Here is an 18,529-nt window from a genome sequence, read left to right on the forward strand (position 1 = left end):
TCCTCTCTAGTTACTTACAGATGCTGCGCCTTCTGCTGGTTCGGGGGATTTCACAATGAGTGGTTTGCCCCACCAGCTTGCCATGCCCTCGTTCAACCAAACGACTCTGGATCTACACGTCAAGCCCTCAAGGATTTCCCATATTCTGCCTCCAACCAAGAGCATGATTCAGAGCATACAATTCAGCTTGGTACTTTATCTTCTTCTGTCCCAACCTCCTCTGTGTACTTATACAATAGATATAATAGTTGTTCATGCATTAATTGTATTTTCATTCGAATCCTGCAATCTTCAAGTGCTAAGTATTAAGCCACGCTAGAGTTCATTAATTTGCTCCTCAAGGGCCTTTAGAAGGCCACGCAATAATAAAGACTGCCTATTAACTTTGCACCCGTGCAAAGGTTAATGTATAAGTTCAGGCAAAGGGGTTTCACTATACATTGATAAACGTCAGATGCAGTTGTTACAGCTTTCTATTGGTTTCTCAGGTGGTGAATATACACAGAGCTCTCACCTTTCAATCCTCAGCATAATCTCTCCCATACTGAATTAACTTTGGAGATCAAATATACACACTTTTTGAAACATTCAATGTCTGACATTTCTGATTGGGGAGTCAAGGAACCCCGAATAATCATTGCTAAAACTAACACTGTTTTCTTTGTCCTTTATCTTCCATGCTGAACTTCTCGCATCATTGCCCTCTGACACATGTGTCGGCACCCATGTGTATTCGATGGCTGCAAACCCAACGACGAGGGTTCTCCTCCAAGCTGCGTGATCTCTGCCTAAGCTGCGACCTGCCCTCAGATCGCTATTCCCACTGTTTAAGAATCTGCACAGCCACAACCGCAGCTCTATATCTGCCTACCTCAACCCTGAGTATCCTGGGCCGTCGGGCATCTTCTGCCCACCAGCGCTATATCATACCTCACATGAATGAGATCCTTGCAGCACAAACAACCATGAGCTCTTGCACTACTCGATGATGAGTAACGTTCAAAGATGTATATCTGTAGAATCCTGTTATTGCATACCAGGTGGTTGCTGGGTTAGATTATAGTTATTTCATTATAGTATATTCCCCTCATAGCTGCATGCTTGGGGGGGAAAGCTCATTGTTGCTCCCTCAAAGACCTAGACACGGCAGTCTTGATGGGTAGTATATTCCCCTCAAAGCCGCGGTGCTGGGGGGGGTTCGGCACTGGTCACTTCCAGGCCTACACATAGCAGTCTCGCTAGGTAGTATATTCCCCTCAAAGCCGCGGTGCTTAAGGGGGATGGCTTTTCGGGCTGTTCCCCGGCCTTCACATAGCAGTCACTAGGTAGTATATTCCCCTCAAAGCCGCGGTGCTTAAGGGGGATGGCTTTTCGGGCTGTTCCCGGGCCTTCACATAGCAGTCACTCGGTAGTATATTCCCCTCAAAGCCGCGGTGCTTAAGGGGGATGGCTTTTCGGGCTGTTCCCGGGCCTTCACATAGCAGTTTCATTAGGTAGCATATATAGGTAGTATATTCCTCTCAAAGCCGCTGTGCTCAGGGAAGAATCGGCTCTGGGCTATTCCTCAGGCCTACACATAGCAGTCTCACTTAGTAGTATATTCCCCTTAAAGCCGCTGTGCTTAGGGGGAATGGCCACATGGCAGCTCGCCAGGCCCTCTACTTATCAGTCTCACATCACCAGCGTCAGGCTCGGGCTACGCAGTTTTGGGGGATAGTATCTAATCTCCACGCAGTTTTGGGGGTTAGTTATTTAATCATCACTCATCGTGCTATGTATATCTATGGAGTGATGATGCCCGAGCCTAGTCGCCAAACTCAACTATATGCTGCTTCTAATAAACATGTTAAAGGAACACGTGAGTTGTCTGACTGAAATGTAATTAAAGTCAGATCCACTCGTGTCTTGGACGGGGCAGTGATATCATAAAACTGTTGTACGCTTTCAAACACTGTAGTTTATTTATTTTTTAACCAGTTGTTCTGTATTCACCTTGCAGGTGCAACTATGTGGCTTGTATCCTGGAGTATATGTTTATGTCATGGATGTTTAAAGTTCATATTTGTCTAATATTAGTTTACTTTTCATTAATGAAGTATGACGCTGCGCTGTCAGTACACTTGTCCCTGTTTGTGATTGGTCAAATGTAGCTAACCCCGCCCACGTGAACGTGCTCTCAGCTGGAGAGAGAATCCCTGGCTTGATTTACCGAGTTGATAACCAGCGTCGTAGGACCGCTTAGCGAGATCTCGTTTGTTAGTTTGTTGTTGTTAGTTTGTTTGTTACTCAAACATATCCAGGGTATGTTGAACTGGCTTCGTAGTATAGGGCACAGGTGGCTGCATAGCAGCGCTAATGTCAAAGACAAACATTATATTTTTATTTTACCAGGATGCAGTGACAAAAATATTTGGGAAGGCTTAGCCTTCCCTAGCCTACAGTACCCGCCGCCCCTGCCCGACAGTGAAGAATAAATATATGTATAACTAGTTTAGCTTGTTCGAGAGGTAGATAAAATAGCTAAGTGTGTTAGGTCTAACTCTTAGTGTGTGTGTGTTGCTCCGCTCACCGGTCCGTCACAGCGGGTGGAGCTGCAGGATTTCTGCTTCACACGTTGCATACCGCTATTTTATTGTCATTTTCGGACACTTAAAATACTGCCAGACTGGTGAAGCCATTTTGGCGAGCTTGTTGGCACAGAGAGAAAGTGTCATGTAATTGACGTCATCATTTTACGTTATGTGATCGGCTCTCGCGATCAGCATTTTTAGAGAGCACCGATCGATCGGCAGAGCGTGAATATCGGCCGATATCGATCGACGGCCGATTGATCGGAGCATCCCAACTAATTTCTGACTGCCGCTAGCTGAAGCTTGGTTGCTAGGTTACTTGCTGGGTGTTCTCCGATAAGGGGCCGGGGGAAATAAAGTTAATGGTTACTGGTTCAATATAAATTGTTGGGGGGAACTGACAGACTGGACATTTCCCCCAAAACACATTTAGACGCGATCGCAACACAGAAGTACCTTACAAATCCGATCATTTTTAAGACCTTCTAAATCATATGTAAGACCTTTCTTATTTTTTTGATCATATTTAAGACCTTTTTGAGGACTTAAATTCTGATTATCAATTATCAATTTTTAAGACCCCGCGGGAACCCTGCAAGCAGAACATGGTTTATTGTGAGAAAAACACATTTACCACTTTACCATGTGCTTCTCTCCATCACAGCCAAATATAAATGATGGGTGCTTCCTGAATTGATGGTCACATGACAACAAAAGTGGATAGTTCCCTAGTTAAAGGGCTCATCTAACCCCACTCTCTCCCCGGTAGGTGAATACTGAAAAATTGTAATTCCTGGAATTAAATAATCTGCTCCAATTCTCAGAAAATGTTTAATTTATATGGTGCGGGTGTACCTGTGTGTTCACATACTAAATGATATTGGATGTACTAAAACAAAGCACCACACAACTGATTTAGACACAGTTGTCATTTACATTAATTTGCCTGGATCAGCTCCTATTTTTTTCCATTACTGTACGATAACACGAACAAATTAGTTTTTCGATTAAAGCAGCAATAATTCATATTTATATGACGAAGAGTTTTTTTTTAGCTGTATAGGGCCAAATATACAGTTTGGATCACTCTCACACCTCTCAGAGTGTTGTTCTTTTAAAATATTAAAATGCAGAAAGCTGCTGTTCACCAGCAATGAGGAGCAATCAGCACAGACGGGACAGGTTTTGTGTTTTAAAGTCCTTTTATCAAAGTATTGCATGGTGATAACAGATCACTCTCAACTCATCATTTCAAAAGAAAAAGGGCTTGTTTACTGAAAACAAACACAACCAGTCAAAGCCAGTGCTCAGAAACGAACAATGAGCTCTCCATCCACCCCCACAGAGCATCACCTGACTGAAAGCCTGAGGTGTGTTCCCTCAGTGTGGCTTACAGCAATCCCTCCTGGGATTGTCATTTGTCTTTGTTTCCTCAGGATCTCCAGCAATGTCACCTTCATCTTCATTAGATGTCTTAGTTTGGTACAGGAGTTAGTGTTTTATTCCTTGTGAGGTCATTGCAAACCTCCCTCAGCTACAGGCAGGTAGAGAGACGCTGCATGGAACCATATCCCACCACACCATTAAAAAGTCCACGTTGCTCTCTGGATGTAGTAGGGCCATACATCTGTGCCAAAAGGTATGTACAAATGTATTGACTACCAGAACCCATACCCTTAATGACAACTGGGGTAGCAACCACATACATTTAGAACATCAACCCCTTTCCTGCAGCACATGAATTTATCCAAGATATTCACACTAATTGATCATCAGTGAGGTCATATACACCTATCTATAGCTGAGACATTGTGTTTAATAACTCCTGTCAAGTAGTGTTCCCCTCACACTGTACAGCCTCACCCAAAGCACTGTCCTGCTTGTCCTGTATGCATAGAGAGAGTAACATCAGGATAGACGGATAGCTTTTAGTGGAAAACACCTTGGATTGCATGATCATGATAAATAAATGTTGTCTTTATTTTTGTTCTATTAGGATGAATATGTTTTATTTTGTCACGGGTCAAATTCTACCAGATCATTCAGAATTCTAACAGATGGAATGACTTTTTACTGACATGTGGTGTTTTTTTGTAAGTTTTCTCAAGAATAATTGTGTATTGTGTTTCCGGCACGAGGCAGTGTCTGACTCAGACTCGGAGTCCATCTCCTCTCCTTCTGACTCCCGCGCAGGCCCTGTCAACTGACTTCTGACACACTACTACTTTGTTCCCTTTTTCAGACATCGAAGGCTGTTCATTTTCAGGCTTGATCTTTTCCTCCCTATCTAAGGTCGCACTCACACCTAAAAGTCCACTTTGGTGTGCACCAGCCGCAAGTTGGTTAAATGTTTTCATTTTCTGTGAATTATTTCAGAATGAATGAAAGCATGACCCTACAGGCTACTGTATGTTACACACATCCTAGATAATAAAACAAGGACATGACTCGTAAATACTACGCTTGCTATGTTTTGGTGCGGACTGCGTTCACACCAGCGATGAACCGCTCCAGAGTTTAGAAGGTCAGGATGCTCTCTCTGTAGAAGTTGCAGAGTATCCTGGAGTCCATGTTGAACCTCCTCAGCCTGCGGGGGAAGAAGAGCCGCTGTCAAGCTTTCTTGGTGATGGTGGTGGTGTGAAGAGTCCATCTCAGGTCCTCAGTGATGTGGACCCCGAGGAACCTGAAGCTGCTGACTCTCTCCACCGTAGTCCCATTGATGGCGATGGGGGCGTGTCCCTCTCTCTGCTGCTTCCTGTAATCCACAATCCGCTCCTTAGTTTTGCTGACGTTGGGATGGAGCTTGTTATCCTGGCACCAAGATGTCAGGTTTTCGACCTCCTCTCTGTACGCCGTCTCGTCGCCGTCTGTGATCTGGCCGATGACGGTCGTGTCGTCAGCAAACTTCACGATGGTGTTGGAGCTGTGTGTGGCCACACAGTCGTGTGTGAACAGGGAGTAGAGGAGAGGGCTGAGCACACAGCCTTGAGGGGCTCCGGTGTTGAGGGTCAGGGTGGAGGATGTGATGTTTCCCACCCGCACTGTCTGGGTTCTGCCCGTCAGCAAGTTCAGGATCCAATCACAGAGGGCGCTGTTGAGCCCGAGGTCTCTGAGCTTGATGACCAGCTTTGAGGGCACAATGGTATTGACGGCTGAACTGTAATCAATGAACAGCATTCTCACATATGTGTTCCTCTGGTCCAGGTCTGAGAGGGCAGTGTGGATGGTGAGGGCTATGGCGTCGTCTGTGGACCTGTTTGCTCTGTAGGCAAACTGCAGGGGGTCCAGAGAGTCAGGGAGGGAGGAGGTGATGAGTGTTTTGACTAACTGCTCAAAGCACTTCATGATGACGGAGGTGAGTGCTACTGGGCGGTAGAGGGGAATGAGAGAGGAATGAGAGAGATTTCGGAGGTGGAAGGGAGGTGAGGTGAAGTGTTGGGACGTGCTAAAGTAACGCGTTACAGTAATCAGATTACATTTGTCTGAAACGCAGCAATGTAACATGTTAAGCAGTAATTACATTACAGTTACTAAGCACGAAATTATCTCGTTACATAACGAGAGGACATAAAAATAAATCAAACGTCCCTGTTCGCTTGCACTACACTCGACAGTTCAGGGATTAGGAGACGGAGCAGAAATGGCAGAGTCCCATAGCAGGTGTTAATTGTTAGATCATGTTTGTGTAGCAGAGGTTAATGTAACGTTAGTTTAATATGCTTGTGAAATGCAAATCTCATGTGACAATTCCAAAACTACAAATACACAGTGGACTGCCGCCCTCACTAGTAGCTCTAAAATTTGAATTTATTTGAAGTTGGAGACTAGTGCTCCCGTTTCACCGGTAGGATTTCTACGCTCTTCGTGTCTCATGACTCAAAGGACTCGTATGATCCGGATCTCTTCAATGACTGACTTAGAAGACTTTAGGCGCGGAGTACAACAAATAAAACAGTGCATTTATTTACTATTCTGACACACATATTTATTTTTATTTTCTTACATCTCCCAGCTGTGTGTCACTTTTTAGTGTCCCCGGATCACCGTTGTGTTTTGAGCTTCTTGCAGCGTTTGGTTTCTGCAGCTTTTAGTAAACGCTGCACATGTTTCCTCAAGTTGCTGAATGTTTTCTAAATGCTGCATGTGTTGTCACGTTGCTGAAGATGTTTCTTCATGTTTACAGGAACTTTTGGGTTTGCATTGTTTATCAAAAAAATATTTTTTTCTGGCAACAAGTTAAACTCTAAATAATACCATTAAAGATGTATTCTATTAGAAGTAATACAACAAAGAGTATCAAGCTATCCACGCTAGAGGCAGAATGCCTGAGGTCCCTCTGAACATACCCTCAACATGTTGGTTTCCATTATTTTATTAACAGCAATGAAGACAACACATTGGGACTGTGTGAACGTTGTTCATGAGAAGTAAAGGAAGGTAGAGCAAGAGCATGAGAGGAGGGAGGAGGGAGGAGGCAAACAAATTACAGGCATTGATTTACTTCCAGGCTGCCTTATGGGCGGCTTAGCTTGCTGGTCAGGTTCCAGGTGATTCAGCGGATTGCATCCAACGCCATGTACTTCAGTTATCGCTGCAATCCCATCTCAGCCTCCACCAAAGTATGCGGTGAGACAGGAATATTAATAAGCTGCAGTGCTATTCAAAGTCTGGGCCCGTAGGATCTTACATGATCCACAGGGACACGTCTCCCCTCCACCATTTCATGCTTTATATTCTCCCGGTGTGGAGGGCTGGAAACCTTTGTAGCATTCTTCTTTTGTACCTCAGATCTCAGATGTTCTGTGATACAATGCTTTTAAACATGCCACAGCACACTTCCTATCAATACACCATTGATTTAGTGGCACACACTCTAATCATTCATGTGAGAGTTTCCCGGTCATAAGCTGGTAACAACAACAACATGTTCCAAGGTTGGGCATCTGCTCAGAGGGAGCTGGAGGACATTCAGGGCAAATTACTCCCTGACACATGTGAAGGACTTTTCCCGCTGGTAGTCTCTAAGGACGGAGACGAAAACGAAACGAAGTCGATATCAAAAAAGTATTCCGTCCACACGGAATCGGCTCAAGAAATGTGCCCGTCCACACGAGACCGCTCGACCCGCTGGAGACGCTGTAGTACATATGCCGGGCCTGTAAGTGGCGCTGTACTTCGATCACAAAATACACCAAAAGCAGCGAATAAGACCCCCCGAGCATGGTTGCCATGGTTGCCTGGTTGCCCTTCTGTCTATTCACCGTGGTGGATTTAGCAACATGTAGTTCATGTAGTTCTCCATGTCCACTTGTTGCTGATGGTTGTGGTAGAGGAGCTGTAGATGTTTGCACTAAAATCTGTATTATGGTCAGTAGCGTCTGGAGCACGAACGCAACCCTGTGATCCGCCATTGTTGTTGTTGTTGGCGAAACGCATCAGCAATGATGCAAGGGTGAGCAGGAGAGGCGGGGCGGGGCTATGATCATATAGGGCAGGGGTGGGGAACCTTTTTCCTCTCAATGGCAGAGGTCGCGTTAACCGAATATTTTTTTAACAATAACGGACAAATCTGAAAGCAGTCCGTCAATTTGACAGATTAGAACAAACTCGGAACAGCGCCAAAGTTTCCCCGCAGCGAGGCTCCGGTGTTATGCATGTTATACGCTGATGTTATACGCTGTGCACGCTCATGCGAGGTGCAGCATGTGATAGTGTGAACTCTCCCCCCCCCCCCACGTTGACAGTTCACAAGCATGCTTCCCCTCCCCCCCCCCTCGTCGGAGTTGTGTAAAGGCCGATGGGTTATTGTGGATTTTGACAGATGTTTTACGATCCTGTCCGTCAAAATGACGGGCAGCGAAAAAGTCTAGCGCAACCTCTGCTCAAGGGCCATTTCAATTTTTTCAACATCCTCCGAGGGCCGTACAAATGATTGACCTCTGCTTAAAAATACTAAAATCCCATTCATTTTGCCTTCCTTTCATGCTGTGCAAAGAAAAAGCAACCTCTTAATCCAGATATTTTACCATGACTCGTGCATGCACATTAACCCGGCATGACCACCAAAACAGAAAGATATGGACACAAGATGTGTGCAATTTAGTTTCATGTCCATGTGAACATGATTTAAGTGGGGTGGGGGACCTAACCTCCTCTAGGGGGGTCCAAGGGCATGCTTCCCCGGGAAGATTTTTTTTTTTAATGTTGAAGTTAAAAGAGCTTTGAGAGCAACATTAAGAGATCTCTCAATACCCATATGAAATAGGAAAGTAAGCAGATTTATTTTTCTTTATGGATATTTTACAAATCACTCCCCTTTCAAACTGTATTCTTGTTTATTAATGACAACTTTTTTGTACTGTCATATTTTCAGGGCTGGGTTGTAACGGAATACATGTAACGGCATTACGTAATCAGAATACAAAAATCAAGTAACTGTATTCAGCTCGCGTCACATTTGAAAAACTAGCAAGAAAACAATAATGTACTCTTAATATTTTTTTCATCAAATATTATTTGAATATTTGAATAAAAATATGAAGAGTACATTATTGTTTTTATGTGTAATTCAATAACGTGCTTTAACCACTAGGCGGTGCACACAAGGTACACACAGCCATAATAACTTTGTATTATTAGTGTAGGACACGTTTTATTCATGCTTCACATCATTTTACAGCATATTGCTATACTATTTCAGACTCAGTATTTACATTCTTACATTCAAAGAAAATCAGTAATATCTTTAAAAACTACAGTCCTTTTATATCAGCTGTGCACCGTTATGGTGTAAATATAACCTATCTGTGAATTAGATCAAATGTAAAAGTCAGCCGAATTAGTGTTGATACTGCAAGGAGACGTATTGTGTGAAGAGAAATTGAAGATGTTGTTTAATTGTTGAATATATTTATGATCCACGTCAAGTATTCAGTTTCGGCGGCATTTTCTCAGTTTTTCCAAAGGTCTTCTCATCAGGGCTCTATAAATAATGAACTACGGCAGATCTGTAATATACAATGCAGCCGAACCGTGTATTACAATGCCGTTATGTGATGACTTTCAAAGAGAAAAGCAAGAACACTCGGAATTAAGTATTATTTTATTCTTTTAAAATGTTTTCCGGATTTCATATCATATAAACACCAAATCCCAGCATGCATTGCGGCTAAAACATCCAATAACCATAGCTGAGGATCTTGGGTAATCGCTCGAAATGCCTACGTCTGTATCCGGTTATTTTTATTTTGAAATTTAGTTCCTGACGGACGCCAAAAAAGCCAGAGATTATGGAATTAAACAAAGAAATAAAAAAAGCAAGGATAATTGAGTGTTATTAGTGAGTAAATAACAGTGTGTTATTTTGAAAAGAATAACAAATTAGAAGGAAAAAAGATTTAAAAAATACAGATTTCAGTATCCTGAGGCTCTGAGTCCCATTTATTTTCCTCACAGACGGCAACAAAAGTCCGAAATTATACGATTTCAAATAAAAGCAATAACTGTGGCTTGATATTGATTAAGAACATGTTTTTATGAACCACACAGCTTCCGGTCTTCCTCGACCCGACCGGAGAAAAAGACGTGCTGCAGGCAGTAGAAATACATTGCTTTTAAAATCGTGCTGTGCAACACGAAAAAAAGGGGCAAATCGTGTTGGTGAACACGAATCAATAGATTAAAAATCGTGTTGGTGAACACGAAATGCCGTGAGACTGGGTTGGGTGCACACACTCTTCTGTTTTGCCAATCCGGTGCTTAAACAAATATAGCTCTACACCCCTGGCCGAAATGTCCTTAAAATGAAGTCCAAGTTAGAAATATATCTCAAATTATGTATGCACTGTAATTTCCCCACATAAACATAACAGTCTGCAATGAAATGGTTGTCTCCTGTGTGCTCCACTTCACTTCCTCCTTGTCGTTCAGTTTCCTTTTGCTTTTTGTGTCTCCTGTACACCAAAACATACCCATCTGTGATGGAAAAAGAAAGTAATCCAAAAGTAATATGAATACGTTTTTAAGACACGTAACTGTAACTGTATTCAGATTACTTTCAGAGCCATGTATTCAGTAATCAGTAACTGATTACATTTAACCCTACCAACCCTGCATATTTTATACCTGTTTACTTTTTTCTCTTATTTTTGTATAACTATAATGATCATATAAAGATGTGCCTTTACCTCACTGGTTGTAGAAAAAGCTTCTTATATTCGTTAGCATAGCTAGCTAGCCAGATGCTAATAACAACAAAGTTATTGACTGATGAGCAGATCGCCACTGGGCTTTCAACTAAAGACACAGCCACGCAAAAACTGCGGCATGTGTACGGCTCCTTATGGGTACTGCAATTTTTGAAGTGCCGGAGCTGCGTTCTGGTGCTCTCCGTCAGAACTGCACCCCTGTCGGACGAGACATATACCACGTGATGACACGTTAGGCTCGTGTTGTGTTCAAGGACCCTGACCTTGGCCAGGAAAAACAGGCACTCGCTTGTTTAATTATTTTGCGGTCTAGATTTCTTAACATTTTTTATTTCTTGCGTGTGTTAAATTACCTCGAGACCATTTTATACGGGTCTCGTGGGCCGTATTCGGCCCGGGGGCCGGAGGTTTCCCACCCCTGGTATAGGGCGTACACACGGAGCCGTAAGTGTTTCGTTACCAGACCTTCCCACTTGGGATGCGTTATCGTTTGAGGGCTCCGTGTCCGCGTTTCCGTGTTGGCCTCGTGTGGACGAATCGTCTATACGATAAAGAACTGGAGCGGATACAACCTGTTATATCTCTCACAGGCTCCGTCCTCTACTGGACTCTATGGGTACTACCCTCTATGCAAGCATTCACCTACTGATATTTCTATAGACGTAGCCGGCCCCGGGGCGGGCCTACCTGAATGCCCGTATCTCCTCGCCTCCTGACTATCATCCCTTTCTCTTCAGCGAGCGGGCAACATCTGAAGCAGAGATAAGCCGTTTGAAAGAATAAGAAAGAGTTATCATACCTCCAGGGAGTCGCCACTGCTAGAGACCCGGGCCTGTCCTTTGTGCCCTAGCTGAAATAGCGGGTGCCGATCTCCACCACCTTTGCTTCGAGTGTTTGGGGGACCAGGATATGGCCGAGGCGTCCATGGAAGTCCACCGCCCAGGGCTGTACTCTCCCTGGATGATGATCATGGCGGCGGGTGTGTGGGCCACTCACTCATTGCTAGAGATGCCCCCGCCTCACCAGGTTAGAGCGATTATTGGGCCGCAAGGCCGAATAAGTAGCTTGGTCCACGGGCCTTGCCCCAGGCCCGGTTCCCCCGGTTCCCCCTGTACTCTGATTGTGGGTGACTCTGCTGTAAGAGATGTAAAAAGTATGTGTAGTAAGAACAACACCAAAGTACTCTGTTTTCCCAAGGATGTGGTCTCTGACTTGGCTGAGAAGATCCTGCCGAAGCCAAATAAACCTGCGGAAGACCCAAAGTCATACAGACCCATCTCGCTGCTCTGTGTCCCATTCAAGATTTTGGAGCGGATGATCCATAGCCGCATCGAGCCAGTGGTGGACTCACAGCTTCCACAAGAACAAGCTGGTTTTCGACGTGGAAGGTCAACAGTGGACCAGGTAACGCTACTCTCTCAGGACATCGGAGACAGCTTCCAGGACAATGAGAAAGCTGGGGTAGTGTACCTGGACCTGACTGCCGCATATGACACCGTCTGGCAACGTGGACTCCACCTGAAACTGTTGAGGACAATACCAGACCGGCATATGGTTAAGTTCATCAAGGAAACGCTTACCAACCGCAGCTTTGTCCTCCAGACCAGCAATGGCCAACGCAGTAGGCTCAGAAGACTGAGGAACGGTGTTCCCCAGGGGTCGGTTCTCTCGCCGATGCTGTTCAACATTTATTTACATGACCTACCTGACACAACATCCAGAAAGTACGGCTATGCCGACGATCTAGCCACCATGCTGAGACGACCAACATGGAAGGCAATGGAAGATGGCCTTAACGACGACCTGGGCACCCTGGTAGCATACTTTCAAAGGTGGCGTCTACAGCTCAACATCGGAAAGACAGTTGCAGCGGCATACCATCTTAGCACCAGAGAAGCTAGGAGGGAACTTGAGGTGCGTGTCAACAATAAACGTCTGGAGGTCCAGCAAGCCCCGCAGTACCTCAGTGTGCGTCTGGATCGGACACTGTCCTTCAAACAACAACTTGAAGAAGTCAAGGCCAAGGTAACATCAAGGGTCGCGCTGATCCGCCACCTCGCTGGAACAACCTGGGGAGCCTGCACTAAGACGATGCGCATATCGACCCAAGCCCTGGTCTTCTCTGCAGCGGAATACTGCGCCCCAGCCTGGAGCAGAAGCCCTCATGCAAGTAAGGTTGACGTGGTGATCAACAATGCCCTCAGGATTATAACTGGATGCTTGAAGCCTACCCCTGTGTCCCTCTTGCCAGTCCTCACGGGAATAGCTCCGGCCGGCCTCCGACGGGAGGCTGCCACCCTCGCCCTGGCCAGGAAACCCCAAAGCATGACTGGCACATCCTGCATAACACGACAACGAGAGCAGCTCCCCTAAGTAGGCTCAAGTCCCGCCTCCCCTTCAACAAGGCAGCACAAGATATTCTCAATTCCACCTCTGAGGACCTCTCCAGAGATGCATGGTTGGCGGCTGGAGTGGGAGCTATCCGGGCCCTCCCGCATCCATCGCTACATCTGGGACCCAGGAGATGGCGCCATAGGAGGAGACGACCTACCACGCCGGCAATGGACCACACTAAACCGCCTACGAACTGGGGTCGGTCGCTTCAAAACATCAATGAAGAAGTGGGGCCTGGCAGACAGTTATGCATGCGAGTGCGGTGACCCTGAACAGACTGCCGAACATATAATAACCAGCTGCCCTTTATATAGACCACCCTCGGAAGCCAGCCTCTTCAACTTAGGACCAGAGATGCGGGCATGGCTACACGACACCGAGTTGGACCTCTGACGTTACACGAAAGAAGAAGATCCTGCATATTGGGGATGAACATCCGACTGTGAAGAATATGGTACTACATATTGGAACAAATGATGTTGTGAAACAACAGTCAGAAATGCTGAAAGAAGACTTTAAATGTCTGTTGGAAACTGTCAGCTCTCTAAATGCGGAGGTGTTCACCAGTGGCCCTCTACCGCCAGTCAGAAGAGGAGTGGAGAGATTGTAAGGAAATATTTGTATGTATTCATGCAAACTGTGAAGAAGCTTAAAAGGGGAAAATGATTTGTGTAGAAAACTGTGGGCTGGTTTTGGGCCTGCTAACATGTGGTTTTTGAGGACAAAGGAAGGTGGGGGAGGTGGAGCAAGACCCCACTGTGGTCTCTGGAATGTGATGGGGGGATGTGTGTATGTGTGGAGGCTGGAGACAGTGAGGGTCAGAGGTGTTTGTTTGAGATGACTGGAAAAGACGACCAGTTGTCCTTAAACTCCACCCCTTCCTGTATCATTGGTATGAAAGCCTATCCAGCTTTCTGTTCTGTCTCTCTCTCCTCGCGCCGCTTGGACTGGAACGTCGTGGCGGCCTGTGGGCAGGGGCCAGGGGTGGGCCCACTTCTGACATTATGCATATGAAATTATATGGTTTTGTATGGTAATGTATTTGATTGTATTGCATTGTCATATTACCATTAAAGTAGATTATTGTTAAACGGTTACTTGTATGCTCTGGATTTCCTTCCTGTAAGATATCAGCTTGTTTAGGGACGCGCGGAGATTTGAAAATGCGGACTAGTTATCCACTCATATCTCCTTCAAGATTCAGCAGACTGTTTGCACTGAACACATGGCTTTCAACTGCCTGTACTGACCATTCTGTCCATTTTATTTTTATTTTAACTTTCACTTTTTCTGGGATCGCAGACATCTTTATAAGGCAAATGGAATTTGCCTGAACATGTCAGGAGTGAAATTGACCTATGACACAAATGGAGGAGTCTCCACTGCCCCCCCCCCCCCCCCCCCCGTCAACGCCTTTGAGGATACTCTTCATTCATCCCCCAGCTCTCTCTACTCTCCGCTCACCCTTTCACCTTTCGCCCTCCCCCCTGGAGTTCGATGACCGCATGAAGGCGATACGCAGGGTTGGCAGCATGTCCTTTACCCCCGCCCCTCAACGACGCCCACCAAAATCACCGAAGCAGAGACGCGCACCATCTCCCCCGGCTTCATCACCATGTACAATCATCCAAACCAAAACAATACAAGGAAGATGGAAGCAGATTTCCAAACCCCCCTTCCTACAGTGTAGCCCTCACCCTGCCCTCCTATGATGAGAGGAGCAGGGTGGTGGGTCCTCCCTCCCCTTCAAAGCCTGATAGGGATGTGTATGTACAAAACGCTGCAAACTGATATTTGCTGGGTCCAGGCTCTCCTTGAGTCAAGGGCATATGGTAGGGGTGTAACGGTTCACAGAAGTCACGGTTCGGTTCATACCTCGGTTTGGGGGTCACGGTTCGGTACGGGTTCGGTACAACAAGGAAAAGCAAAAAAAAGTCCCAAATGCATTTTTTTTTAACACTAGTGCAAGTTTTGGTATGAAAATAAGGAACTCTAACATTTGGAATTATTAACTGTATTACACAGTTAAAAACAAACCACAAACAGTAACACACACACACACTCAGATGGCCATATTATTTATAATGGCTGATGTCAAACAAAAAGGTTAAATAAGCTGTACAACTAAAAAGAATGTCTTGAAAATATTTAAATAAATAAATAAGTGTTTCAATCACAATCAATAAAAGGCAATACAGAACTGTATAACATCTCCTGATGTCAAAATATAAAATAAATACAATGATAAATATAAAACAAAATAAAATCTGTACCTTTAGGAGCAATGTCTAATATGTGTAATGAACTTGTGTGTGTGAGGCCATTATGCATCAATCAATCAATGTTTATTTATATAGCGCAATATCACAAATGTTACATTTGTCTCAGTGGTCTTCACAGTGTGTACAGAATATCAGTATGACAATACGACACCCTCTGTCCTTAGACCCTCACATCGTACAAGGAAAAACTTCCGAAGAAAACCCAGTTTAAAGGGAAAAATGGGAGAAACCTCAGGGAGAGCAACAGAGGAGGGATCCCTCTCCCAGGATGGACAGACGTGCAATAGATGCCGTGTGTAAATTGAAAAGATAATACATTTGCAACATAGGTAGTCCAAATGTTTGGAAATGCATGTGTGTATAATAGGAAGATGAATCAACGAGGATATCCATCCAGGACCGATGATCCAGGACCACAGCCACGACTCGCGATCCAGGGCTCGCGATCCAGGACACAGGACCGCAGGATCATCCATGACTCCGGATCCCGGCGTATATAGACACCAAAAAGAAAGACATTTGGGGAAGCTGGGTTAATCGGAACATGAGTACACAGGTATAGACAGAGAGAAGTAAGATGTCCCCCGACAAACTAAGCCTATATCAGCAAAACTAGGGGCTGAATCTAATCAGCCCTAACTATAAGCTTTATCAAAAAGGAAGGTATTAAGCGCACTCTTAAAAACGGATAAGGTGTCTGCCGCCCGAACACAAACTGGAAGCTGATTCCACAAATGTGGAGCTTGATAAGAAAAGGCTCTGGCTCCCATTGTACTTTTAGAGATTCTAGGAACAACCAACAACCCTGCATTCTTGGAACGCAATGCCCTAGTAGGACAGTAGGGTATAATGAGTTATTTAAGGTAAGATGGCGCCTGCCCATTAAGGGCTTTGTAGGCGAGAAGAATAATTTTAAATGCTATCCTGTGTTCTATAGGGAGCCAGTGTAAGGCAGCCAGAACAGGAGTAATGTGGTCCCTTTTCCTAACTTCAGTTTTGGTCGTGTTTAACATCAAAATGTTTAAGGTCATCCATGTTTTTAAGTCCTTAAGGCAGTCTTGAATTTTATTTAGATGATTAATTTCATCAGGCTTGATTGATAAATATAGTTGAGTATCATCCGCATAACAATGAAAGTTTACAGAATGATTCCTTATAATATTGCCTAACGGAAGCATATATAATGTGAACAAAATAGGTCCGAGCACTGAGCCCTGTGGCACTCCATGGCTAACTTTGGTTTGCGTGGAAGATTCATCGTTAACACGTACAAACTGAGAGCGTTCAGATAGATAGGACCTAAACCAGCCTAAAGCAGTTCCCTGTATGCCAACTAAGTGCTCTAAACTGTTATTTTACTGTTTTATCCTAAACTATTACGGTCAAACACCTTCAATAAAGTGACAGAACTTAAAGTTCAGCAGTGAAACACTGTTATTTTACAGGTTTATCTGCTCGTTTTACAGTCAATAACCTTTAATAAAAGTACAACCCTAAAACTTCTACGGGCAAAAAACCCGTAAAAAAACGGTCAAATGACTGGCAGCAGCGGCTGCCAAACAAAAACCATAACATTAAAGTAAAAATACTTTAACTGAAATAAAGTGCAAAAGCAATTAATATACAGGAATTGTCCTTAAAGATTTTACAGGAAAACACTTGCCTCTCTTTTCAAAATCCATTGTCTTAAAATGTTACATTCAAATACCTTTAAATAAAGTTCTGATGAGAAAAACAGTTTTTTACATTTTGTTTTTATTAGATTTGTATGATCAAACACTAAAATAAATACAGAACCTAAAGTTCTACAGCTAGAATACTGTTATTTTACAGCTTTCTAACATTTTCCAATCAAACATGTTCAACAAAATGACATCATAAAATGTTCTGTAGGAAACAATTACTCTGAAAACGTATATATATATATATATATATATATATTAGGGCTGTCAAGTTAACGCGTTAATACAAAAAAATTAACGCCACTAATTTTTTTAACGCGATTAACGCATGTGCATTTTTTGTCCTCGGCCGCCCCGTAGTTTCAGAGCGCATCGAGTTTAAAATACCATCTACAAACTGATGCTGCTGACAGCCCCGCTCCTGCCGCCTGCTTGCTGCAGACCACACTTCCACGCACACCGGCAGGCACCGACTGGCCATCGGGAGGACCGGGAGAGACCTTACGTGTATTGTTGTTGTTAGCATCTGGTGCTAGTTAGCTGCGCTAACGGATATAAGGAGCTGTTTAAATGAAAACAGAGGAGCGACATTTTGCCGACAACTGCACAGAGCACTTGACTTTATGCAGGAAGCCAGACAGTGGGACATTGTACGAAAAGTCAGCACATTCAGCATGGATAATGCGCGCAACATGATCGCAGCGTCCAGGCAGCTCCCGTTGCACATAGCTCCAACGATCCATCACACAAACACACATACACACACACACACACACACACACACACACACACACACACACACACACGCACGCACGCACGCACACACACACACACACACACACACACACACACACACACACACACATACACTTTGTATTGTATTATTGTCTGAGAGGTTCCAGGTTGAATTGAGGCGAATATTTGTAATGTTCAGAGGTTGTTGTGTTTAATATTCATGAGAATATTTGTCATTGTTCAAATGATAATATACATTTGCATAAAACATATTTGTCCACTCATATGTTGATAAGAGTATTAAAACCTTGAAAAATATTCCTCTAAGGTACATTTAGAACAGATAAAAAAATGTGCGATTAATTTGCGATTAATCGCGATTAACTATGGACAATCATGCGATTAATCGACTGACAGCCCTAATATATATATAAAAATTAGAGCTGGGACTCGATTAAAAAAAGTAATCTAATTAATTAGAGGCTTTGTAATTAATGAATCGAAATTAATCGCATTTTTAATCAAATATACATATTTGACCTGAGAACAGTGAGAAGCAATGTTCACATGGATTTTACTCCAAGTGGTCTACAGTCGAGTGCAATGCAGTGAGTTGGTTATTTTCTCAGACGTGGACTTACTTATCCTGGCCCTGAAAC

Source organism: Pseudochaenichthys georgianus, chromosome 23 (assembly GCF_902827115.2).
Source record: "Pseudochaenichthys georgianus chromosome 23, fPseGeo1.2, whole genome shotgun sequence".
NCBI classification, from domain to species: Eukaryota; Metazoa; Chordata; class Actinopteri; order Perciformes; family Channichthyidae; genus Pseudochaenichthys; species Pseudochaenichthys georgianus.